The sequence below is a fragment of the Triticum aestivum genome, chromosome 2B (genome assembly GCF_018294505.1).
Source record: "Triticum aestivum cultivar Chinese Spring chromosome 2B, IWGSC CS RefSeq v2.1, whole genome shotgun sequence".
Lineage (NCBI taxonomy): Eukaryota > Viridiplantae > Streptophyta > Magnoliopsida > Poales > Poaceae > Triticum > Triticum aestivum.
The window spans coordinates 206,251,100-206,278,275 of NC_057798.1; the positions used below are offsets into that span (position 1 = coordinate 206,251,100).

At 46.8% G+C, this 27,176-nt stretch overlaps 1 long non-coding RNA gene across 15 annotated transcripts; it reads left to right on the plus strand.

Annotated features, from left to right (window-relative positions):
* The first annotated feature begins 18,521 nt into the window (after positions 1-18,521).
* LOC123044371 (uncharacterized) lies at positions 18,522-26,075 on the plus strand. 15 transcript variants are annotated; one of them, XR_006420036.1, is made up of 11 exons: positions 18,523-19,081; positions 19,694-19,795; positions 19,937-20,149; positions 20,463-20,524; positions 20,619-20,952; positions 21,047-21,165; positions 21,333-21,398; positions 22,631-22,750; positions 23,465-23,617; positions 25,118-25,197; positions 25,678-26,075. It is a non-coding gene; the product is annotated as an uncharacterized lncRNA (long non-coding RNA). The 15 variants fall into 15 exon arrangements; XR_006420037.1 differs by having other exon boundaries at positions 20,619-20,917; XR_006420031.1 differs by having other exon boundaries at positions 18,527-19,081; positions 20,619-20,733; positions 20,842-21,165.
* Positions 26,076-27,176: the final 1,101 nt, after the last annotated feature.

The following is a 27,176-nucleotide window of genomic DNA, read 5'->3' on the forward strand; positions in this document are numbered from 1 at the left end:
AAAATGATTGATGTCCGTAGTCTGCATGTTAGGGTGCTAATGGCGCTTATGTTAGCCCAGCTTCTTAGTGCACCGGATAGTGTTTGGACTACTTTTAGTGTTCTTTCTAGTACTGTGCGTGTGTGTTGTATCGGGAGGGTGTGGCTCCTTAATGTGCTATCTTGTTTGCTTCACTGTCCTATTGTCTCTGCAATTGTTCTTCAAGTCCTGATGGCTAGTTTCGACTGCTATGCCTGGCAGGCCACAAGTGTTTTTTTGTGTGACCTATGACGACACAACCCATCAACACTTTTAACTTGGAATATCCGTGGACTCAACTGCCCAGCTCGAAAGGCAACGGTTAGTGCAACGTTTGCCGCCTCCTCTTGCCAACCAGTCTGTCTTCAAGAGACAAAGCTTGACAGCATTGACAAATTTTTGCGCAACGCCCAGCACTGGGGACTAGAGGAGGGATCCTACACCTATGGGATGACAACGTTCTCGACGTCTCCGATATCACCACATCGACTTAGAGCATCTCCAACAGCCGCGCTTCGCGCCGCGCGCTAAAAACTAGTTTGTCGCGCGCCTTTCACCTAGTTTTGCGCGGCCGCCAGCGCTGGCTCCAACAGACGCGCGCGACTCGCCGGGGCATTGCATATATGGCATTTTGGACACAAAATGAATTTGAAACATTCAAAATGCAATGAACATGACATATAAAATTTCACAGAAACAAGTTGATGAATAAAAGTTCATGCCCACAAGTTCAAAATCATGCCCACAAGTTCATCCAACCAAGTTCAAAATGCAAACCAAGTTCAAGACACAAACGAAAGACACATCAATCCTCTTCCTCATCTTCGTCCTCATCTTCGAAAGACGATTCTTCCGCCTCCGAAGATGAATCTTCCTCCCTCTCCTCATCATGCACCGCATCACGTGAAGCTCCGACGGTGTTGGCAAGATCTTTAACGGCATCTTCATGGGAATGTGTGTGAGGAGGCACATCGAAAGACATTCCGCCCATGGCGGCCGGAGGTGCACCCATGCCTCTCATGAAAGAAGCAAAACTCATGCCTCCCATGGCGGCCATAGCGTCCGGGGGTGCTCCAAAGCCACCCATGCCTCCCATGGCACCTAAACCGCCCATGATACCTCCGAAGCCACCCATGCCACCCATGGCGCCAAGGCCACCGCCACCCATAACGCCGAGGCCACCACCATCCATAGCGCCAAGGCCCACCGCCACCCATTGCACGAATCATGGTTCTTTTTTGGATCAAGACTTCTTCACGGGCAAGATTGACATACTCCTTTTGCGCCTCATTGAGGTTAGATGTGTCCAAGAAGAACAAGTGCTTCTCCCATTCCAACAATCTAGTTCGCTCCTCATTGCTCACCTTCCTCTCCTCCAAAGCCACCTTCCTCTCCTCGGCCGCCACCCTCCTCTCCTCGGCTGCCAACCTCCCCTCCTCGGTCACGGCATTTTGGTTCTTTGCCTTTTCCTCACCTCGTTTGGCTTCTTTTCTTGCCTTCACAATAGCTTCCATAGAATTTTTGAGTTCATCATCTCCTTTCCTCTTCTTCTTTTTTGTTTTGTCTTTCTTGCACCCATCCGGTCGTTTTGGCTTCGAGTATGAAACCGAGTTGGGTGTGGGGCTTCTCTTGCCGTCATCACTTGATGCATCATTCTCCTCCTCCTCCTCATCATTCAACTCAATTGTTCGCTTGCGTTTGTTGCTCAAATGCAAATCATCCAAATCTTCATGCTTCTTCCATTTCTCATCATCCTTCAACACTTTATAGCAATGAGGCAAGGTAAATACCCTTCCTTTCTTGATCTTCCCCTTCTTGGTTTTCCTCTCCTCTTCTTTGAACAAGTTTTGTGCAATGTTGTACCACATAAAAACAAAGCAAGTTAGCACTTCGAACACCAACAACAAGTATGATGAACATGTATGAAATGCCACTTACTCTATCGTCCTCATTTGTGCCACTTGGGTTCAACTTGTCAACCGCCTTATTGTGCGGCCGCCCATTTTTGACAATCCGAGTTGATTGTCGACCATCGGGACCGAAGTGATCTCTCGGAGCGGTCAATTCCACTCATGTTGTGAACATCAAAGTGTTCTTTCATCCGCCCCAATAAGCATCTGTACTTTGATCACCTCCAACGGATGGATCCCTCGACACTTGCAACCAAGTATTGCATAGTAAGATGTCATCGGCGTTGGTGTAATTGCCCGCTCTTCCTTCGGCGCGTCGACAATGCTCTCACCCTCCTCGTCCACCTCGAACTCATGGTCTTCGAAATGCATGTCATTGGTTTGAGACCAATGCGAATTGTTGGAGCCAACACCCATAGTTGACATGTATGCATCATCATTGAGACTACAAAGTTTCTTGAACAATGCAAATAAGCTATCTATATGAATGCACTGAAAATATAACAAGAAAAGAAAAGTTGGAAATAATTTCTACCTTGGGGGCATTTCGTCGAACATGTTGTGCGCGTCGGCCGCCGGCTCAACAAGTGAGCTCGCCGGCGCTTCGGTAGCCGCAGCGCCTGTCGCACGCCCTGCAAGCTTCTTCCACATCGCCTTCGAGGGTCGGAGCCGCCGCCTTGTTCTTCTTCGCCGATGTCTTGCCCTTATTTGGCCGCACCGCATTGGGGAGCTTCGAGGAAGGGGCGGCGGCTCGGGCCGGCGCCGGTGCGACACCACCCGCCGCCGAGGTCATCCGCGGCGGCATGAAGAGGCCGCGCGCGAGGCCGACGGTCGGAGGAGCTCCGGCGGAGGCGAGGCCAATGCCCCCCGCGCTAGGGTTTGCGGCGGCGGCGGCAGTGGTGGAGGGGTCGGGACTATAGGATGGGGTGAGCGGGGTGCCGGCGCGTGCGTCCATGGGTGCAGTTCGCCGACGCCGACGTGCGCGGGGCGTAGGAGGCGGAGAGGAGAGAGTGCGACGTGAGCGCTCGAGTGTGCCGCACGCGGAAGCGGGCGCCCCAAATACACCGGGCGAGATAGCGAATCCGACCATGCGCCCAACTCCTTATATGGTGCGCGTGGTTATTGCGCGCCCGCTGGAGCCACCCGCCAGGTTGCGCGCGCGCTAAAATGGCCAAATTTGCGGCACGGCGCTTGTTGGAGATGCTCTTATTGCCTCTCTGGCACGGTCCATATCCATGCGACCGATGTCTGCTTTAGGGTCACGTCCGTATATGGGCCAACTAATCACGCCTGCAAATATGCTTTCTTCGCCGAGCTCATCTCCCACAAGCCACCCAATGGGATTGCATGGCCGGCCCTTGAAGATTTTAACCAAATTTATCACGCTAGGGACAAAAACAAGAGAAAATTTAACCGGAGTAGGATCAATCGCTTCCAGGCCCTTACAATCTTGTGAGCTCAAGGAAATTCACCTACATAATAGGTGCTTCACTTGGAGTAATGAGCGGGACAACCAGACTCTTTGCAAGCTCGACTCCTTCTTCTGTAATGCGGAGTGGGATATGGCCTTCAACACCCATGTGCTACATGCTTTGCCGTCTTCCCTCTCCGACCATTGCCCCCTCCTGCTCGCGGAGGACAAAGGGCCTAGAAGGCCAAGATCTTTCAAGTTTGAAAACTTCTGGGCTTCCTTGCCTGGATTCTCCGAGGTGGTGCAGAAGGCGTGGGACGAGCATGTTGGGCATTCGGAACCGTACCAGGTCCTTTTCCACAAGCTCAAAAAAACAGCGACCCGGCTTACTGAGTGGAGCAAGGATCTGTTCTCCAAGGCTAAGGTCTAACTCCATGCGGCCCTACTTGTGATTCTCCACCTTGACATTGCGCAAGAGGCGAGGGCCCTTTCTCCTGAGGAACGTGATATACGTTCGAGGCTCAAGCGGAGGGTGATCAGTTTGGCGGTTCTTGAGAGAACTCGAAAGAGTCAAGGTGCTCGGTTGGCAAACTTGAGGCATGGTGATGTAAACACAAAATTCTTCCACCACCGCATCAGTGCCAGAAGAAGGAAGAATCACATCAACCGGATTAAGCACGCACATGGGTGGGTGACCGAGCACAAGGAAAAAGAGAAGATCATCCATGACCACTTCTCCAAGGTCATGGGTAGGGGAAATAGTACCAACAAAGACTTCAACTGCGAGGACCTTGGGATCGAGACCCATGACTTGCACGTCTTGGGTAACTCCATCACGGAAGTGGAGGTTTGGGCGGCCATAAAGGAGATGCCTAGTGATAAGGCGCTCGGTCCGGATGGTTTCACTGGGATCTTCTTCAAGAAGTGTTGGGGCATCATCAAGCATACGGTCATGAGGGTCATCCAGCGCTTTGACTCCCTCCACACATCCAATCTGCAATGGGTGAATTCCGCCAATGTTGTTCTTTTGCCCAAAAAGGATGGCGCGGAAGGCATCTCTGATTATAGACCTATTAGTCTCATCCATGCTCTCGCCAAAATTATTGCCAAGGTCTTGTCGCTTCGGCTTGCTCCTCTAATGGATGGCCTTGTCTCCAATGCACATAGTGCTTTAATCAAGAGGCGTAGTATCCATGACAACTTCATGTGCATCCGGAACTTTGCCAGGAGATTACATAAGTGCAAGACCCCTGCTCTACTCTCAAGGTGGACATAAGAAAGGCCTTTGGCTCTGTTAAGTGGGAATACATTTTGAATCTCCTCCGACGCATGGGGTTCCCGGACAAGTTCCGGGCTTGGATTGCCGCACTGCTTTCCTCGTCTTCATCTTGCATTCTCCTAAATGGGATCCTCGGCCCACCCATTAAGCACGGTGCCGGGTTCGGGCAGGGGGACCCCATTTCCCGATTGCTTTTTATCATCGCGATTGATCCGCTGCACAAGATTCTGGATTTGGCAACCCGGAAAGGCCTCCTTCACAAGATTCGGGGGCGAGGACCCATGGTGAGATCCTCCCTATATGCGGATGATGCCCCCGTTTTTGTGGCCCCCATCAAAATAGATATCGACAAACCTTGCATCCATCTTGAGAGGCTTTGGGGACGTCACTGGCCTTTGGACCAACTTTCAGAAAAGCTCTGTCGTGCCAATCCGATGCAATCATCTTAACCTTGGGCACATTCTTCAGAGCATGCCGGTAACTCGTGCTACCTTCCCGGTGAAATATCTAGGCTTGCCACTCTCCGTCTGGCAACTGAGGAAGGTGGATTTCCAATACCTTGAGGACAAGGCGTCTGGCAAGTTGGTCACGTGGAACGGCCAAAACGTCACCACTATTGGTCACACGATACTAGTCAAGTCAGTCATCTCCTCCCATATACTCTCTCACACCTCTCATTGTTCTGCCAAGCATGCTCAACAGCCTCAATAAGTTGGAGAGGGCGTTCCTGTCGTCCGGAGCGGACAAGACAATGGGAGCCAAATGCAAAGTGAACTGGAAAATGGTTTGTAGACCAAAGGAGTATGGGGGTCTAGGGGTACTCAACACCGACAAGTTTGCGCGTGCTTTACGCCTTCGATGTGTTGGGGAACGTTGCAGAAAATTAAAATTTTTCCTACGGTTTCACCAAGATCCATCTATGAGTTCATCTAAGCAACGAGTCAAGGGAGTGAGTTTGCATCTACATACCACTTATAGATCGCGTGCGGAAGCTTGCAAGGGGATGGTGATGATGGAGTCGTACTCGACGTGATTCAGATCACCGATGTCCAAGTGCTGAACGGACAGCACCTCCGCGTTCAACACACGTACGGGACGAGAGACGTCTCCTCCTTCTTGATCCAGCAAGGGGGAAGGAGAGGTTGATGATGATCCAGCAGCACGACGGCGTGGTGGTGGATGCAGCAGAACTCCAGCAGGGCTTCGCTAAGCGTCTACGGGAGGAGGACGAGGTGTAGCAGGGGGAGGGAGGCGCCAAGGCAATGGGTATGGCTGCCCTCCCCCTGCCCTCCTTTATATAGGACCCCAGGGGGGGCGCCGGCCCTGGGAGATTGGATCTCCCAAGGGGGCGGCGGCCAAGGGGGGGGAGGAGTGCCCCCCAAGGCATGTGGTGCGCCCCCACCCTAGGGTTTCAACCCTAGCCGCAGGGGGTGGGCCTAGGGGGGCGCACCAGCCCACTATGGGCTGGCTCCCCTCCCACGTCAGCCCATGGGACCCTCCGGGATGGGTGGCCCCACCCGGTGGACCCCCGGGACCCTTCCGGTGGTCCCGGTACATTACCGGGTGACCCCGAAACTTTCGCGATGGCCGAAATACCACTTCCTATATATTATTCTTTACCTCCGGACCATTCCGAAACTCCTCGTGACATCCGGGATCTCATCCGGGACTCCGAACAACATTCGGTATGCTGCATACTCATATTCATACAACCCTAGCGTCACCGAACCTTAAGTGTGTAGACCCTACGGGTTCGGGAGACACGCAGACATGACCGAGACGACTCTCGGGCAATAACCAACAGTGGGGTCTGGATACCCATGTTGGCTCCCACATGCTCCTCGATGATTTCATCGGTTGAACCATGATGTCGAGGATTTGATCAAACCCTGTATACAATTCCCTTTGTCAATCGGTACGTTACTTGCCCGAGACTCGATCGTCGGTATCCCAATACCTTATTCAGTCTCATTACTGGCAAGTCACTTTACTCGTACCGTAATGCATGATCCCGTGGCCAACACCTTGGTCACCTTGAGCTCATTATGATGATGCATTACGGAGTGGGCCCAGAGATACCTCTCCGTCATACGGAGTGACAAATCCCAGTCTCGATCCGTGTCAACCCAATAGACACTTTTGGAGATACCTGTAGTGCACCTTTATAGTCACCCAGTTACGTTGTGACGTTTGATACACCCAAAGCACTCCTACGGTATCCAGGAGTTACACGATCTCATGGTCGAAGGAAGAGATACTTGACATTGGCAAAAGCTCTAGCAAACGAACTACACGATCTTTGTGCTATGCTTAGGATTGGGTCTTGTCCATCACATCATTCTCCTAATGATGTGATCCCGTTATCAACGACATCCAATGTCCATAGCCAGGAAACCATGACTATCTGTTGATCACAACGAGCTAGTCAACTAGAGGCTCACTAGGGACATATTGTGGTCTATGTATTCACACATGTATTACGATTTCCGGATAATACAGTTATAGCATGAATAAAAGACAATTATCATGAACAATGAAATATAATAATACTTTTATTATTGCCTCTAGGGCATATTTCCAACAGTCTCCCACTTGCACTAGAGTCACCAATCTAGTTACATTGTGATGAATCGAACACCCATAGAGTTCTGGTGTTGATCATGTTTTGCTCGCGAGAGAGGTTTAGTCAATGGATCTGCGACATTCAGATCCGTATGTACTTTGCAAATTTCTATGTCTCCATCTTGAACATTTTCACGGATGGAGTTGAAACGACGCTTGATGTGCCTGGTCTTCTTGTGAAACCTGGGCTCCTTGGCAAGGGCAATAGCTCCAGTGTTGTCACAGAAGAGTTTGATCGGCCCCGACGCATTGGGTATGACTCCTAGGTCGGTGATGAACTCCTTCACCCAAATCGCTTCATGCGCTGCCTCCGAGGCTGCCATGTACTCCGCTTCACACGTAGATCCCGCCACGACGCTCTGCTTGCAGCTGCACCAACTTACTGCTCCACCATTCAACATATACACGTATCCGGTTTGTGACTTAGAGTCATCCGGATCTGAGTCGAAGCTAGCGTCGACGTAACCCTTTACGACGAGCTCTTCGTCTCCTCCATAAATGAGAAACATGTCCTTTGTCCTTTTCAGGTACTTCAGGATATTCTTGACCGCTGTCCAGTGTTCCTTGCCGGGATTACTCTGGTATCTTGCTACCAAACTTACGGCAAGGTTTACATCAGGTCTGGTACACAGCATGGCATACATAATAGATCCTATGGCTGAAGCATAGGGGATGACACTCATCTCTTCTTTATCTTTTGCCGTGGTCGGTGACTGAGCCGAGCTCAATCTCACACCTTGTAACATAGGCAAGAACCCTTTCTTGGACTGATCCATTTTGAACCTTTTCGAAATCTTATCAAGGTATGTGCTTTGTGAAAGACCTATGAGGCGTCTCGATCTATCTCTATAGATCTTGATGCCTAATATATAAGCAGCTTCTCCAAGGTCCTTCATTGAAAAACACTTATTCAAGTAGGCCTTAATGCTGTCCAGAAATTCTATATTATTTCCCATCAAGAGTATGTCATCTACATATAATATGAGAAATGCTACAGAGCTCCCACTCACTTTCTTGTAAACGCAGGCTTCTCCATAAGTCTGCATAAACCCAAACGCTTTGATCATCTCATCAAAGCGAATATTCCAACTCCGAGATGCTTGCACCAGCCCATAAATGGATCGCTGGAGCTTGCACACTTTGTTAGCGTTCTTAGGATCGACAAAACCTTCCGGCTGCATCATATACAGTTCTTCCTTAAGATGCCCGTTAAGGAATGCCGTTTTGACGTCCATCTGCCATATCTCATAATCATAGTATGCGGCAATTGCTAACATGATTCGGACGGACTTCAGCTTCGCTACGGGAGAGAATGTCTCGTCGTAGTCAATCCCTTGAACTTGTCGATAACCCTTAGCGACAAGTCGAGCTTTATAGATGGTAACATTGCCATTCGCGTCCGTCTTCTTCTTAAAGATCCATTTGTTTTCTATCGCTCGCCGATCATCGGGCAAGTCTGTCAAAGTCCATACTTTGTTTTCATACATGGATTCTATCTCGGATTTCATGGCTTCAAGCCATTTGTTGGAATCTGGGCCCGCCATCGCTTCTTCATAGTTCGAAGGTTCACCGTTGTCTAACAACATGATTTCCAGGACAGGGTTGCCGTACCACTCTGGTGCGGAACGTGTCCTTGTGGACCTACGAAGTTCAGTAGCAACTTGATCCGAAGTACCTTGATCATCATCATTGTTTTCCTCTTCGGTTGGTGTGGGCATCACAGGAACATTTTCCTGAGCTGCACCACTATCCCGTTCGAGAGGTAGTACTTCATCGAGTTCTACTTTCCTCCCACTTACTTCTTTCGAGAGAAACTCTTTTTCCAGAAAGCATCCGTTCTTGGCAACAAAGATCTTACCCTCGGATCTTAAGTAGAAGGTATACCCGACAGTTTCCTTAGGGTATCCTATGAAGACGCATTTTTCCGACTTGGGTTCGAGCTTTTCAGGTTGAAGTTTCTTGACATAAGCATCGCATCCCCAAACTTTTAGAAACGACAGCTTAGGTTTCTTCCCAAACCATAATTCATTCGGTGTCGTCTCAACGGATTTAGACGGTGCCCTATTTAAAGCGAATGTAGCTGTCTCTAGAGCGTATCCCCAAAATGATAGCGGTAAATCGGTAAGAGACATCATAGACCGCACCATATCCAATAGAGTGCGATTACGACGTTCGGACACACCGTTTCGCTGAGGTGTTCCAGGCGGCGTGAGTTGTGAAACGATTCCACATTTCCTTAAGTGTGTGCCAAATTCGTGACTTAAATATTCTCCTCCACGATCTGATCGTAGGAACTTTATTTTTCGGTCACGTTGATTCTCTACTTCATTCTGAAATTCCTTGAACTTTTCAAAGGTCTCAGACTTGTGTTTCATTAAGTAGACATACCCATATCTACTTAAGTCATCAGTGAGAGTGAGAACATAACGATATCCTCCGCGAGCCTCAACGCTCATTGGACCGCACACATCGGTATGTATGATTTCCAACAAGTTGGTTGCTCGCTCCATTGTTCCGGAGAACGGAGTCTTGGTCATTTTGCCCATGAGGCATGGTTCGCATGTGTCAAACGATTCATAATCAAGAGACTCTAAAAGTCCATCAGCATGGAGCTTCTTCATGCGCTTGACACCAATGTGACCAAGGCGGCAATGCCACAAGTATGTGGGACTATCGTTATCAACTTTACATCTTTTGGCATCCATACTATGAACATGTGTAATATTACGCTCGAGATTCATTAAGAATAAACCATTGACCATCGGAGCATGACCATAAAACATATCTCTCATATAAATCGAACAACCATTATTCTCAGACTTAAATGAGTAGCCATCTCGTATTAAACGAGATCCAGATACAATGTTCATGCTCAAACTTGGCACTAAATAACAATTATTAAGGTTCAAAACTAATCCCGTGGGTAAATGTAGAGGTAGCGTGCCGACGGCGATCACATCGACTCTGGAACCATTCCCGACGCGCATCGTCACCTCGTCCTTCGCCAGTCTCCGTTTATTCTGCAGCTCCTGCTGTGAGTTACAAATATGAGCAACGGCACCGGTATCAAATACCCAGGAGTTACTACGAGTACTGGTAAGGTACACATCAATTACATGTATATCAAATATACCTTTGGTGTTGCCGGCCTTCTTATCCGCTAAGTATTTGGGGCAGTTCCGCTTCCAGTGACCCTTCCCCTTGCAATAAAAGCACTCAGTCTCAGGCTTGGGTCCATTCTTTGACTTCTTCCCGGCAACTGGCTTACCGGGCGCGGCAACATCCTTGCCGTCCTTCTTGAAGTTCTTCTTGCCCTTGCCCTTCTTGAACTTAGTGGTCTTATTGACCATCAACACTTGATGTTCTTTCTTGATTTCAGCCTCTGCTGACTTCAGCATAGAAAACACTTCAGGAATGGTCTTTTCCATCCCCTGCATGTTGTAGTTCATCACAAAGCTCTTGTAGCTTGGTGGGAGCGACTGGAGGATTCTGTCAATGACCGCCTCATCAGGGAGGTTAATATTCAGCTGGGTCATACGGTTGTGCAACCCAGACATCTTGAGTATGTGCTCACTGACAGAACTATTTTCCTCCATCTTACAACTGTAGAACTTGTCGGAGACGTCATATCTCTCGACCCGGGCGTGAGCTTGAAAAACTAGTTTCAGCTCCTCGAACATCTCATATGCTCCGTGATGCTCAAAACGCTTTTGGAGCCCCGGTTCTAAGCTGTAAAGCATGCCGCACTGAACGAGAGAGTAATCATCAGCACGAGTTTGCCAAGCATTCATAATGTCTTGGTTCTCTGGGACGGGAGCGTCGCCTAGTGGTCCTTCTAGGACATATTGTTTCCTAGCAGCTATGAGGATGATCCTCAGGTTCCGGACCCAGTCTGTATAGTTGCTGCCATCATCTTTCAGCTTGGTTTTCTCTAGGAACGCGTTGAAGTTCATGTTGACATGAGCGTTGGCCATTTGATCTACAAGACATATTTGCAAAGGTTTTAGACTAAGTTCATGATAATTAAGTTCTAATCAAATTATGAACTCCCACTCAGATTAGACATCCCTCTAGTCATCTAAGTGTTACACGATCCGAGTCGACTAGGCCGTGTCCGATCATCACGTGAGACGGACTAGTCATCGTCGGTGAACATCTTCATGTTGATCGTATCTTCCATACGACTCGTGTTCGACCTTTCAGTCTCCGTGTTCCGAGGCCATGTCTGCACATGCTAGGCTCGTCAAGTTAACCCTAAGTGTTTTCGCTGTGTAAAACTGTCTTACACCCGTTGTATGTGAGAATCCATCACACCCGATCATCACGTGGTGCTTAGAAGCGACGAACTGTAGCAACGGTGCACAGTTAGGGGAGAACACTTCTTGAAATTTTTGTAAGGGATCATCTTATTTACTACCGTCGTCCTAAGTAAACAAGATGCATAAACATAATAAACATCACATGCAATTATATAGTTGTGATATGATATGGCCAATATCATATAGCTCCATTGATCTCCATCTTCGGGGCTCCATGATCATCTTGTCACCGGCTTGACACCATGATCTCCATCATCATGATCTCCATCATCGTGTCTTCATGAAGTTGTCACGCCAACGACTACTTCTACTTCTATGGCTAACGCGTTTAACAATAAAGTAAAGTAAGTTACATGGCGTTCTTCAATGACACGCAGGTCATACAAAAAATAAAGACAACTCCTATGGCTCCTGCCGGTTGTCATACTCATCGACATGCAAGTCGTGAATCCTATTACAAGAACATGATCTCATACATCACAATTCATCATTCATCACAACTTCTGGCCATATCACATCACATGATCAATCGCTGCAAAAACAAGTTAGACGTCCTCTAATTGTTGTTGCATCTTTTACGTGGCTGCAATTGGGTTCTAGCAAGAACGTTTTCTTACCTACGAATAACCACAACGTGATTTTGTCAACTTCTATTTACCCTTCATAAGGGCCCTTTTCATCGAATCCGCTCCAACTAAAGTGGGAGAGACAGACACCCGCCAGCCACCTTATGCAACTAGTGCATGTTAGTCGGTGGAACCGGTCTCACGTAAGCGTACGTGTAAGGTTGGTCCGGGCCGCTTCATCCCACAATACCGCTGAAGCAGGAAAAGACCAGTAGAGGCAAGCAAGTTGACAAGATCCACGCCCACAACAAAATTGTGTTCTACTCGTGCAAAGAGAACTACGCATAGACCTAGCTCATGATGCCACTGTTGGGGAACATTGCAGAAAATTAAAATTTTTCCTACGGTTTCACCAAGATCCATCTATGAGTTCATCTAAGCAACGAGTCAAGGGAGTGAGTTTGCATCTACATACCACTTGTAGATCGCGTGCGGAAGCTTGCAAGGGGATGGTGATGATGGAGTCGTACTCGACGTGATTCAGATCACCGATGTCCAAGTGCTGAACGGACAGCACCTCCGCGTTCAACACACGTACGGGACGAGAGACGTCTCCTCCTTCTTGATCCAGCAAGGGGGAAGGAGAGGTTGATGATGATCCAGCAGCACGACGGCGTGGTGGTGGATGCAGCAGAACTCCAGTAGGGCTTCGCTAAGCGTCTACGGGAGGAGGACTAGGTGTAGCAGGGGGAGGGAGGCGCCAAGGCAATGGGTATGGCTGCCCTCCCCCCTGCCCTCCTTTATATAGGACCCCAGGGGGGGGGCCGACCCTGGGAGATTGGATCTCCCAAGGGGGCGGCGGCCAAGGGGGGGAGGAGTGCCCCCCAAGGCATGTGGTGCGCCCCCCACCCTAGGGTTTCAACCCTAGGCGCAGGGGGTGGGCCTAGGGGGGCGCACCATCCCACTATGGGCTGGCTCCCCTCCCACGTCAGCCCATGGGACCCTCCGGGATGGGTAACCCCACCCGGTGGACCCCCGGGACCCTTCCGGTGGTCCCGGTACATTACCGGGTGACCCCGAAACTTTCCCGATGGCCGAAATACCACTTCCTATATATTATTCTTTACCTCCGGACCATTCCGAAACTCCTCGTGACATCCGGGATCTCATCCAGGACTCCGAACAACATTCCGTATGCTGCATACTCATATTCATACAACCCTAGCGTCACCGAACCTTAAGTGTGTAGACCCTACGGGTTCAGCAGACACGCAGACATGACCGAGATGACTCTCGGGCAATAACCAACAGCGGGGTCTGGATACCCATGTTGGCTCCCACATGCTCCTCGATGATTTCATCGGTTGAACCACGATGTCGAGGATTCGATCAAACCCTGTATACAATTCCCTTTGTCAATCGGTACGTTACTTGCCCGAGACTCGATCGTCGGTATCCCAATACCTTGTTCAGTCTCGTTACCGGCAAGTCACTTTACTCGTACCGTAATGCATGATCCCGTGGCCAACACCTTGGTCACCTTGAGCTCATTATGATGATGCATTACCGAGTGGGCCCAGAGATACCTCTCCGTCATACGGAGTGACAAATCCCAGTCTTGATCCGTGTCAACCCAATAGACACTTTCGGAGATACCTGTAGTGCACCTTTATAGTCACCCAGTTACGTTGTGACGTTTGATACACCCAAAGCACTCCTACGGTATCCAGGAGTTACACGATCTCATGGTCGAAGGAAGAGATACTTGACATTGGCAAAAGCTCTAGCAAACGAACTACACGATCTTTGTGCTATGCTTAGGATTGGGTCTTGTCCATCACATCATTCTCCTAATGATGTGATCCCGTTATCAACGACATCCAATGTCCATAGCCAGGAAACCATGACTATCTGTTGATCACGAGCTAGTCAACTAGAGGCTCACTAGGGACATATTGTGGTCTATGTATTCACACGTGTATTACGATTTCCGGATAATACAGTTATAGCATGAATAAAAGACAATTATCATGAACAATGAAATATAATAATACTTTTATTATTGCCTCTAGGGCATATTTCCAACACGATGGTTGTGGTACGAATGGAAGGCTACCCACAAGCCTTGGGTGGGTTTTGGTAACCCTTGCACTGACGATGACCTCGAGTTTTTCTACGCCTCTACAATCATCATTGTTGGTGACGGCGCAAAGACGCCATTCTGGGACTCTCCTTGGCCGCTTGAGCGGAAGCCCAAGGATATTGCGCTGTTAATCTTTGAGGCCTCAAGGAGAAAAAATTGCAAGGTGCGGGAGGCTCTCAAAGGAAATGCTTGGATTCTCAAAATCAATCCGAACACCGTTCTCACCATTGGTCACATTCGTGAATTCTTCACTCTTTGGATGCTTGTCCATGACTTCCACCTTGATGAGCAAGTCGAAGATGATATAATTTGGAAGCACGCGAATCATGGGATATACTCGGCGGCCACCGCGTATAAGGCTCGGTTCCTTGGGTTGATTCTATCACCCATGGATCACATGGTTTGGAAGGCTCCCCCCAGGTTAAATTCTTCGCTTCGCTAGCTATACAAGACCGTATTTGGACCGTCGATCGGTTGGAGAGATGTGGTTGGGCAAACTGTGGACTTTGCCAACTATGTAAGAGAGAACAAGAAACAGGGACACACCTCTTCTTCAAGACGCTTAGGCTTTGGAGAGCTATCATCGAGAAGTTTGGGCTACATCACGTCAACACCTCCGAGTGGCATCTTGATGATTCCATCAATGCGTGGTGGGACAAACGGACCGATAACCGAAACCGAAACCCAAACCGACATTGCCATGACCTCCCTCACCATGCTCATCTCATGGACCGTTTGGAACGAGCGGAATGCCAGGGTATTTCGCCTAAAATTTGCATCACCGCCTGTTCTCCTTGGATCTATTCTTGGAGAAGCAAAGCTATGGGTTACTGCCGGTGCAAAAAAACTTGGGACTGTAATCTTTTGGGAGTAGTTGTCATGCCGTTTTGCATTGGGTGTTATGTAAAACTCTAAACTCTATTCTCTTCTTATTTAATAGAAATAGATGAGGCAAATTTTATGCCTCCGTTTTGGAAAAAAATAAAAATGACACGAGCATCACCGAGCTACTGACTGCGGAACAACCGAGACAGGGAAACGAAGCACAGGTGTTCCTTCCTTCCCTAACAGCAACAAGCGTGCGTTCTTGCTAATAGATTGAAGGGAATCCTTCCGTTGTTGATCTCGGAGGAGCAAAGTGCTTTTGTGCCTGGAAGGCTTATCACGGATAACGTCCTAGTTGCATATGAGTGTATCCATGCAATAAGGAAAAGGAGTAGAAGAGTGCCTCTGTGTGCGGTCAAGTTGGACATGATGAAGGCATATGATAGGGTGGAGTGGGTTTTTCTGCAAAGGGTGATGGAGAGGTTTGGATTTAGTGCAGTTTGGATCCAGATGATAATGAGATGTGTGACCTCAGCACGGTTCCGAGTGAAGCTAAATGAAGGGATCTCTGATTCTTTTCTACCTTCGAGGGGTCTCCGCCAAGGTGATCCATTGTCACCGTATCTCTTTTTGTTCTGTGTAGAAGGTTTTTCGGCTCTGCTAAGAAATGCACAAGAAGCCGGTGACTTGAGAGGGGTTTCATTCTGGAGCACTGGCCCCATGGTAACCCATTTGCTCTCTGCGGACGACATCATTGTTTTTCTGGAAGGATCAGAGAATAACCTACTAACGCTCAAGGCGATCTTGGGGGACTATGAGCTGGCATCAGGACAGAAAGTAAACATGCAAAAGTCGGCCATATTTTTTGGGAAGGGAAGTTCGGAGGAAAACAAAGAGCAGCTCAAGGCAGTCATTGGGATCAATTCGGAAGCTTTGAGTGAGAAATATTTGGGTCTGCCGACTGCGGTGGGCAAGTCCAAAGATGGTGCTTCAAATATGTTAGAGAGAGTGCCAAGGGAAAGGTCACGGGATGGAAAGGGCAAGGCTTATCTAAGAAAGCTCGAGAGGTGCTGGTCAAATCGGGGCTCCAGTCTACCCCAACGTTCACCATGAGTTGCTTCCAACTCACCAAAAAATTGTGCGGGAACCTGACATCTATTTCTTCTAACTTTTGGTGGGGTGAAGCTGACGGTGAAAAAAAAGGTACATTGGATCGCTTGGAAAAAATGTGTGTGAGCAAACGTGTGGGTGGCATGGGTTTTCGAGATATGGAGGTTTTTAATCAAGCTTTACTGGCAAAGCAAGCGTGGAGAATTATGCTTGTTCCCTCTTCACTTTGTGCTCGGGTCCTCAAGGCTCGATATTTTGCTGATGGGACTATCCTCAATGCTACTTGCCCGAGTGGTGCCTCCTATACCTTCAAAAGCATTCTGTTCGGCCGAGATTTGTTGCTTGAGGGTCTAATTTGGTGAGTGGGAGATGGCTTGAGCATTAACATCCACCATGATAATTGGATACCACGCAGAGGGAGCTTGCGGCTACTGGGCCAAGTCTTCGTGCCAGGCATAGTGCGGGTGAGTGATCTTCTCAATGCAGATGCTACGGGATGGGACCGCCTTAAGCTTGAGGCGATGTTCTCAGCGGGAGACGTTCAGGATATTTTGCAAATCTGTGTTGGCGGAGCGGGAACAGATGATACGCTTGCGTGGAATTTTACAAAAAACGGTCTTTTTTCAGTCAAGCCAGCTTACCATCTCGGCATGGAAAGGAAGCGGGCGAGAGTGGGACAGCCTGGCTCGTCTTCTTCGGTTGCAACACATCGAGGATGGCTTGTGTTGTGGAGCACGAACGCTCCGGGCAAGGCACTCATTCATGATTCGAGATTGATCAGGAATGGTTTGGCAGCGGGTGCCGAGCTACTACGGAGGAAAATCAAACCGGGTGTGTTTTGCCCGGTGTGCGGTCGCGAGGAAACTGTGCATCATAGGTTTTGGGGCTGCTATCATTCTATGTACTTCTGGAAAGAGCTGAGTTCGGTATTGGGTGCGAGGGTGGTGACCCCACCTGGTTTGTTCTGCACCCAGAGCTCGCTTGCAACGTGGCTGCTCCAGTGGTTGCCTGAGGCAACGAAGGACGACAAGGCGGCGATGATCCAAGGTTTATATGGGCTGTGGTTGGCGAGAAATGACACAAGGGAGGACAAACGCATTGAAGAGGCAGGCTCGGTGGCGAGGAGAGTAGCAGCGATCATGGACGACTGGAAGAAAGTGCACACTAAGCAGGAGACTTCACCAAAACCGACCCAGCATGTGATATGGGAACCACCGGAGAGGGATTGGATTAAAGCAAACGTTGATGGGGCTACGAATCATTCGGGACAGGATGGAGGTGCGGCTGTTGTCTTCAGGGACGAGCTGGGAGCATTCAGAGGAGCTGCATCTATTTTCCTTCCTGGGATCTCGCAAGCAGAGACCACGGAACTATTGGCATGCAGGAAGGCGGTGCAAATGGCACTTCAACGAAATATACCAAAACTGCATGTGGAGACAGATTGCCTAGAAGTGGCTAGGATACTGAATGAAAAGGAAAGAAACCTGTCGGCTGTGGGTATTGTTGTCGAAGAGATCAATATGATGGCAAGGAATTTGGGAGAGTTCAAGGCTACATGGGTCAGGCGGACCGCCAATAAGGCTGCTCATGTTTTAGCTCGTTTTGGTTTATGTAATGCTATTTCAGTTTTGTGGGAGTTAGCCCCACAAGATTGTATTTTAAGTATTGTCTCAGATGAACTACCTGAACTAGACTAAATAAAGTGGGGAAGTAAATTTCAAAAAAAAAGCAACAAGCGTACGTCACGAAGCCGCCCGCTTTTTATTTATTTATTTATTTATTTATTGAGATGCTGTCACGCGCACTGTTCACGATCATGGTCCAAGCTTTGATGCGATTCCGCGTATTTGAGATTTGATTAATTTATTAATTATAAGCATGGAAGTGATGCAAGTACGTACGTTAGTACTGTGTCGTAGTGTGTTTGCTCAACTTCCTCAAGTGTTCGTCGTGTAGGAGTAGGAGTACGTCTTTGGTAAGCAACAGGACACAAATATGGTAATACCATCGTCCAGAGTTATGAACAGTGGTTCAGACATGATGCATCGTGGCAAGCTAACCACTCATACCCATGCCCCAATAGTCATAATACGTGCCCATCTCACCATCACAACGGATAAGATCCCTACTTGCTCTTAATTAATCCTGACACCGACAACAACAAACCCTCCCATCCGAATAGTTGAACCTGATCACGGCACCAATGGAACGGAATTGCACGGACGACTGTGACTGAATCTCATCCCGCACACGAGCTCATCTATAGAGAATGAAGGAAGGGACATCGCATTCCAGAACAAGATCCGCCATCCCGTCTCAAGAGAACATCCAAAACATTAACGTGCGCATCAATGGCGCCTCCTCGCGCGTTCGCTTGTACGACAAAAAAATACATCCATCAAGCTCCCATCGCTCGTCCCCGTCTTTAATGTGTCGAAGTAAAAAAAAATTAGCGATGGATCCCTTCCTTCCCTTGGAAGGTAGCCTCTACTTTTCTTTTGGCCCACATCGTCACATCAGCTCTCGCACGCAACCTCCAAAGCCTCCGCCGCCGCCGCCGCCGCCGCCTCAGCCATTTCTCTCGTCTTCTCCTCCCTGTTCCCCTGCCCTAGCCTATCTCTAGCACTCCGCCTCTCCCTTTCTTCCTCGAGTACGGCAGCGGAAGGGGGGCCGCGACGGGAGAGAGGTTCTCCGCCCCCGACAGACGACGTCACCGCCTCCGACCTTGGCCTCGTCTGCAGCAGCAGGGACCTCTGCCCGTGTGTCTCTGTCTCGCTGCTCATCCTCCGGGAGGGGACTCGGAAGGAGGGTCATGCTCCTGGTTGGGATCTCCGTGCTCCCGCTCCTGCACCTCCATCTGCGTTCGATCTCGTCACTGGTGAGTAGTGCTCTGCTCAGCGTGGGGATGACCTATGAGATTCTTAGTTTGAAATCTGATGTGAATCTCCTAAAAACCGATGCAAATCTGTCTTGAGAACATAACCTTCGAATCACGGATCCTTGGAGATTTTCTGAAGCTTTAGTCCCAAGCCAGGAAATGGCTAGCTGGCTATGTTAATCATCGCTCTGAGGAAATCAAAATCTTCTGTGGGAATGGCCACTCTGAATGTTCTGAACCATCCCTTGATGTTGTCTCTAGGTCCGTCCAGGCCCTGCCGTCCACTTGCCGACTTCTTCTTGGCGCAATGGGTGGGGTACGTTGGTCTGTGTTGGTCTCCAGTTTTGGTCTTGTTGTAGAGGTCTTCGACGGCGGTTGTGACGCGGTTCGGTTGCTCTGTGGCTTGCCCCATCGCCATCGGCATGACGTTGGCCTAGGTGAAGCAAGTATTTTAGTACGCGTGGTGGGTGTGTTTGCTAATTCCTGTGATTGGCATTGTAATAGCTGAAAGGCGTTGTATCCGGCTTCTTTGCCGCTTATTCTTTAATATATGATACATATGCTCATGCGTATTCAAGAAAAATGTTCTGAACCATCCCTACCCATATAAAGAAATTGTGGGAGCGGGACGGCGGGATCTGCTCCGTCCGGTGCGGGACGCGCTACTGTCGCTCATGCAGCAGAACGGCGTCGACCTGATCTTCTGGAGGGCAGGTGAATTATTTCTGTTCTTTATCTTTTCCCTTTTCTTGCTACTACGATCTGGCAGTTAGAATCTATTTTTTGTAACATCGGCAAACAATCTCAGGATTTCACACATGTGCAATCTTCACACTCAATAATTTCTTGATATAGAGTCGAACCAGAACATGTATCAAGGGACCATGACATATCTAGCATCGGTATGTGAAGATGGCAAGATCTGGTCATGGCATCTGACTTTTGACAAGTCAGTATCTTCCAAGAAAATTAATCCTGCTCGGCCTCTTCGCGTGGTTCGTTGAGTGATGGGTCGTGCCATTGTCTAACTGGGTGCCCCTCGCGGCCGCCGTCTGGGCGATGATTCAGGTAGCTGTTGTTTCTTTCCCTTGTGTTGGTCAAATCATAAATGGATTCATAGCTCGTTTGATGCCATCTTACTTTTAGTATAGCATGTATAATGTCTCATCTTGGGCATTCACATGATACTTTGTAATTTCTGAAAGAGAAACAAGAGTGTGAACTATAGCTTTTTATTTGTTAGGAAATTCTGATATGTTTTGTTTTGTTAAGTGCTAATAATGATTTTGAAAGTGAGATTAGCAGCAAACAACATTTTATCCGGGCCCCTAATGGTTCCGTTTGTCTACTTAGTTCTCACCCTTTTGCATCCGTGATGCAGTATGGGGTTGTAGAAGATTTGAACAAAAGATGGAAGCACCTTATACTGAACACAACAGTACAGTATGTGCTGTTCCCTTGCTCTATTTACATTATTGTTTGTTTATGGAGATAGTCATGCTCATTTTACCTCTATTGTACCTTACAACTCCAATAGGGCCTTGGGAGGGGTTGAACAAACTTTTGATTGAAGTTTGGCCCAACTACATGGAACCGAAACTATCAAGGAAGTTTCGTGCTTGGATGCAACTCAGTAGTTGGTAGTTCAAAAGGTTTCACAAATAACATTAGATTATACTATATGCATCTGATCCATGGAAGTTGATTATGTAGAATCAAATCATTTCAAAATTCCTTTTGATTCTGTTGATTTGAGGTAGACGGTACACCTGCTGCAGTGGACTTCGTCGTCTCATCAGCATGCTCGCCCGCGACAGTACACCTGCTGCAGCTCCGGTGAGACGCTGGAACTCATGGCGGCGCTCATGGCGGTGTGCCTCATACTGTACCTCAACTAACATATTGATCTTCTACTTCTTTGCTAATCAAACTGGGAATCATACTATTCTCTTTCTGTCCTGTAAGCCCCACTAATCACTAGGTCTCATTACTCTTTCTATCCGACGTGGCATGCGAGAGCGAAGGATAGAGGTGGCCACGAAATACCCAACAAATGCACTTGTCGATCGTCTTGCTCTTATTAGGTAGTCGTTTCAGTGAAAGTATATCCGCCGCCTGTTCATTTTTCAATTCACTTTCAATAGACAGTTTGCATTATCTGTTTTTTCCTGGGAGTTGAAGCAAAGAATTTGTTATGTTTCCTTATGCTGTGAATCTGAAGTATTTCTTGCTAACTAAGAACCCTGCACAGCTTGATACTGCACTGTCGGCCCTGAATCCTTGGATATTGGGAAGTTTGAAGAAGCATGTGGTGTAGGTATGTTTTTGCAATCAATATATATTTATATGCTTCTGCAAATTATAAATCATGTATTCGCATGTGGTGTAGGTATGATTTGATAATGTGGTTGTTTGGATGCTTCGATACACATTTTTTATGATCAGACGTGGAAGGGCCAATGTTTTGTAATGGAGTAGCATCATTAATGCCCAACTGGACCTTTGTGTGTGTGTGTGTGTATTGGGGGGGGGGGGTCAACCTTTGTATTTATCAACTATTAGTGGATTGTCCTGCCTGTGAATCCAATGGATCGTACAAGGGACCTACGACATTGTACTATAATTGTTTTCGGAATGTTCTAAATGTTTGGTTCTTGATAAATATCAAACTTCTAGGCCCTTTCAGAATAAATTTCAGTAGTCAACAGTGTAAGTGTTCTAAAAAAAAGTCAGAGGACCAACCGATGGCCTAAAGTTACATATAATCAATATTTCATGTTCTCTATTACAATAACAGTGTTTAAAGAAATAGTAATACTAGAGTTGGAAAGCATAATGCGCCTTGGATCATGTCTCATGTCTTTTTTTCTCATTGCCCAAACATTGTTCGTTCTGCTATATGTCCCTTCTTTCAGTCATAAGGTTTATACATGTATTGATTTTACAAGATTAGATTCACAGGTTAGTTCTAATGGTGTGACACGGATTGTGTTTGTGGTCTTCCAGTTTTCCTGTTTCTTCCATGCATGTGAAGGACTCATATCTTACAACCTGAAAACTGAATGTACCTCGTACAAAGGCAGCTTGGCAGTTGTGGCGCTCTTATATAGTAGAAAAAATGTTATTTGGTGAAAAGAAACATAGCCTGTGCAGTAATAAAAATAAATACACTGATCCACTTCATTTCTGAGATAAATGATTAGTGTTCAGATATAAGAGGAGATCATTTGAATTCGTCTATTGCAGCTACAAATCATTGAACAATTTCAAAAATGGAGCTGCACTATTGTTTAGTATTAGCCTTCACAACCTTTTCTTAGACAACGTTTGATTCTGCAACACTACTCCATGCTGTGACAAGCATTTCACCAATGAACACGTTTTACAAAAAATATCATCAGCCAAGCTTTATTGATTAGGTTTAGCATAACCGGAACACAAAGAACTTTAAAATTGTGAAATCCAACATATTCTGCAGCGGGCGTTCCGTACGGCAAGGTGATTGTTGAGGCCTCATATGGAGGCATGACCTTGCTGTTCAATTTGCAGATGATGCCCATCGACGCTGCTACCTCCGGAAGGTCACGGATGAGGCCACCCGAGCTGGACAACGGGGCGTCTTTGGATGTGGAGGAGGTCCGACCAGAGGAGCGGCATGTACTTCCCTTGGTACTGTTTGATGTATATAAATATGTCTTTGTTAATAATTTTATTTGTTAACTATTATTTATGTTTGTTACTTCCATTCTGATGCTTCCAGACCAAAATTAACGAGCTTTACATACTGGTTTGCTCACTTTTCTTTGTAGAGCAGTCCAACTCATTACCATCTTATGTAGTATCTCTTATATTTGTGCCTTGTATCCTTAGTAGAGCTCAATCATTGATCTGCTTATATCTCCCATCTCCCAGTCTTTGATCCTTATGTTTTAATGGTTCAAATTCACATCGGGGATCATTACTTGACCAATCTCAGTGACGCACTCGAGGAAGATAAAATTATGACGGACCATATGGCGTTAGGCATAATATACCATTGTTTTTCTGTGATTCCAAAGATGTTAGTTATTACTCCTTTCGACTAAAGTTTTACTAAACTAACGAGAAGTAAGATGGATCGGAGGGAGTACTAGGAAAGCTCAAAATCTTAGTTCAAGTTTCAGAACTCGAGGTATCCTATACTCTTGAAACTTTTATTAGGAGGTGCTCTCCTTAAATACATGCTTTTGCTCTACCCCCTTTTACTAGCAATTCGATGGTGCTGCTTGAATATTTTGTTCCTAATGCATGCAACACAATACATCCCTTATCTGCATAGATCTGCTTGTTCTCGAATCGGTTCAAATAAATATGATGCTGATTTGGTTCCTTCTACTTCTACAGGTTTGAATACTATGGTCAGATTTTTTTCCCGAGAATCCACAAGTTGTGCTGGTCTTGAAGAATGTATTAAGTTCATTGCAAACTTAAAGTTCAGAGATGATATGCAAGGGCGCCGCCTCTCCCTCACCGTCCATCGTCACTAGACACGACGTCGTGAGCAGCACTTGCTATAATATATATATATATATATATATATATATATATATATATATATAATATATATATATATATATGAACTATCTATCATCTTTAGCTAATTTCTAGACACATCGTCATCAGCAGCACCTGCTATCTATATATATGAACCCTACTTTTCTTTTGAAGATCGTTTTTCTTTTAGAGCATGTTAGCCTTTGATTTCAATTCAATGTTGTCCTCTATCATCCACCATGTAAGATTGTGACCTATCTTATAATATGCACCTATTCATAGTTTTTAAGGCGGTAAGGCGACCTAAGGCGCTGGGGGGGCGCCTTATCGCCTAGGCGACGCCTAAGCGCCTAAGGCGGACGCCTAAGCGCCTAAGGCGGGCATATTTGTAAGGCGCTGGGGGGGCGCCTTATCGCCTAAGCGTCGCCTAAGCGTCCAAGGCGGGACGCCTTAAAAACAATGCACCTATTACCTTGCTATGTCTCTTGAATGAACATTTTTCTCTAAGTTTTTGTTAACTGTACCCTGGCCTGCATATGCACGTGCACAGCTGCACAGCCAAGGCAAGTGCGCACAAGAACGCACAGGAGGCGCGCCCAGGGCGCGCCCCACCTACTAGTCATGTTAAAGCTGTCACCGCAACGCAACAACCGCGCAGACCTATCGCGATGCGACCGAATAGGTTTCGGTTCAGAACGCCGGAAGATCTGGGCGTTCCCATGCAAGTTGCTCCTCAAGGACTTCACCCGGAAACGCAATAGTTTAGCAGTGCCGTGTCGCGGCCAGAGGCCAAATCATATGCCTTCCGAGGGTTGTGTACAGACATCCTTTTCCCTGGCATTTCTTAAGCTGAAATGACAGCTCCATCTGTAGGTCTACTGAGGGGCATCTAACTAGTTACTAAGCTCCCAGGAAATCCTTCCTGTGCGGCAATGTAAATATTCTACTACCTGCTTAATCAATAAAACGCTGGTAAGTTGCCGGAACTTTCAGAAAAAAAACCTGGGTTGTGATGGTCGTCAGCCGGTTGTTGGATGGTTTTCTTGATGTGCCCCATGGTGGCGATGTTGGGGCTGAGGGGCAGGTCGATGAGCCTGGTTCTTCTGGTCATGGTGGCAGTACTGAGGTTCAGGTGGTTGCGCCTGCTCCTGCCGTTCATGGTGACGATGGTGAGCCATGTGTGGATGTGCATGGTCTTTATAGCTTCCGAGCTCCCTACAAAGGAAGTTCTCTGGTTGAGCGGGGTTGTGTGCTAATATGACAAATTCTATTCACCAATAAAGGTACTAATCAAAGTTTTGGATGAATGGTACTTGAATATCCTTTGTGTGACATTGTCTTTTGGGGATAAGGGACTATTGTAGTATGTATTAAAAGCGACAACCTTTGAAGAGGATACTGATTTCTTCGCTATTTTTTTCTTGAATTTTAGTTTTGCTAGCTTAGCTTGTTTCTACGGGCCTCTTCTTTTCCTTACCTGTCCTAGCATTTCATTTCCTCCAGGAGATGATGGAGAGGATCAGTAGAAGGATGAAGATGGTGTAGGCCATGGAGGCATGAACCCACGTTGTGGCAAGGTTTAGGTTAGTTAATTACTGTTAAGTATTGACTACATGCTAATTTTGTTAATTGCCTTGTTTTGTATAGGGTAACTGGGGCTAAAAACATGTGCATCAATTTATGTAGATCACCAGTATGACCCTCATATAGGATGATATTGTCAATTATGCTAGGTCCTTGTGAAAGTAAATCCACTTATGAAGAAGTTACACCTCAGAGAGTTAGCTTATTAAAACAAATTCTCCTTTTTCATGATCCATTTCTTATCTATGGGAATTGCTTACTGAGCTTTATGCTATAGCATTTTGGCATGCACAATGATGTTGTACCAAGACAAAACTACACCAGAGTTAGTTTATAGTGGCTATCTATCAAATTATAGTCAAGTTCCCATGTTCTCCAGTGTGACTTTTTTCACTTCACGCATATTGCTGCCTTTTATGGTCATTTTGCTAGCTAGCATGTCATTCAACTATCAACTTATTAATTATGTGTTTTGCTAGGACTTGCTGATCTAGAAAGGAGAGCGATCAAGAAGAGAGCATTCATAATTACGGAAGAACCTTGTGGTTTGCCAAAAGACTTGAAGAGATAGAAGTATCAGGTGTGGTTTTGTCACAAAAAAGGAATCTGAAGTCCTCTTTCATGCTTTCAAAGGTGTATGTAGTACAAAGATAGAGCATAATTGATTGAAACACCATGGATGTCCTTTTTTTTACTTTCTTTTCCTTTCTTTTGAGATAGATGTTGTTTTATTTCCCTTCCCGTAATGTATGTATAGATGCTGGTATTTCGTTGTGAACTGAAGAAGCGTCTAAGGGTTATATCCTCTAATCTCTCCGTACCACAATATAAAATCATTTTTCAGGCTATGTGGGATGGAGGGAGTATCTTTCAAATAGTCAAACTGTCGTACATATACATGAAAAATGTTGGTGACCTCTACTTTCAATGTTTTGTTCATTTTCTTGCAATTACAAGATATGTTGTATAATTAGGTCTTGATCTCATATATGCCATCATGGTAATAGACCATAACAAACCAAAAGAAGTTATTTCAATTGAAACACAACCTGTACCATTTTGGTTCTTCGTATTTCTAATTGAACACATAGATCGAATGTTGTACTGTCATGCAAAGTATGCAAAATACTACTCGGCTGCAACTGTCATGAGTTGTTAATGTGCCCTGTCTCTATTTTTAGGAGAGGCAGTGAAATAGATTAACTGCATACACTGGAAAATTTCTGAATGTAATCCAATCCTGCATTGGTCCAAGTATTTTATTCCTCAAATCAATGAGCATATATAGACAATTTGCCACTGCAGTTGATAGTTAGGAATTTAACTTCTGATGTGCACTGCACACACACCAATAGCCAGTTATGCTCGCTGCAACGGTTGCAATGTACTCATCTATAAGGCCCCCTCTTCTATGTATTTGATCATCTGATTGCTTCTTTATTGATCTTGGCTCGGTTGATTGGTTGACTATGTGGCTTAGACGATGCCTGGCCCAAGGACAACTGCGCCCTAAAAAACAAGCAACCTATCAACAATCAAATGCCAAGCGATATAACACACAAAAAAGGGCTCTCTATTGAATGGTATGATGAGAAGCCCTAGAGAGAAAAGCGGCACGGCAACGGGCGCGACAACTTCTAGTACACATCGATGACAGCCCAGAAAACTTAGCCGGCAAAAACAAGAGAAAATAAGGCTGACACAGTCGGGTCCTTCATGGATTTGAATCAAATTTATCTGCATTTCCCTAGAGGTATATTCATATGCTACTATGAACCACCGCGTCAGTACTAGTGGTACGGATTCCCTTCGCTGCCAGTGAATGTAATGCCTGTGGGAGATAAAACAAGGCATGTTTGGTTTGTAAGGCTCTTGACAACAATTTCTGGGTCCGGCAAATTGACATTTCACAGGGGCTCACTTTGGCACATATCCAGGAGTTTGCGGTCTTATGGGAATTGGTTACTGAAGTTGTTCT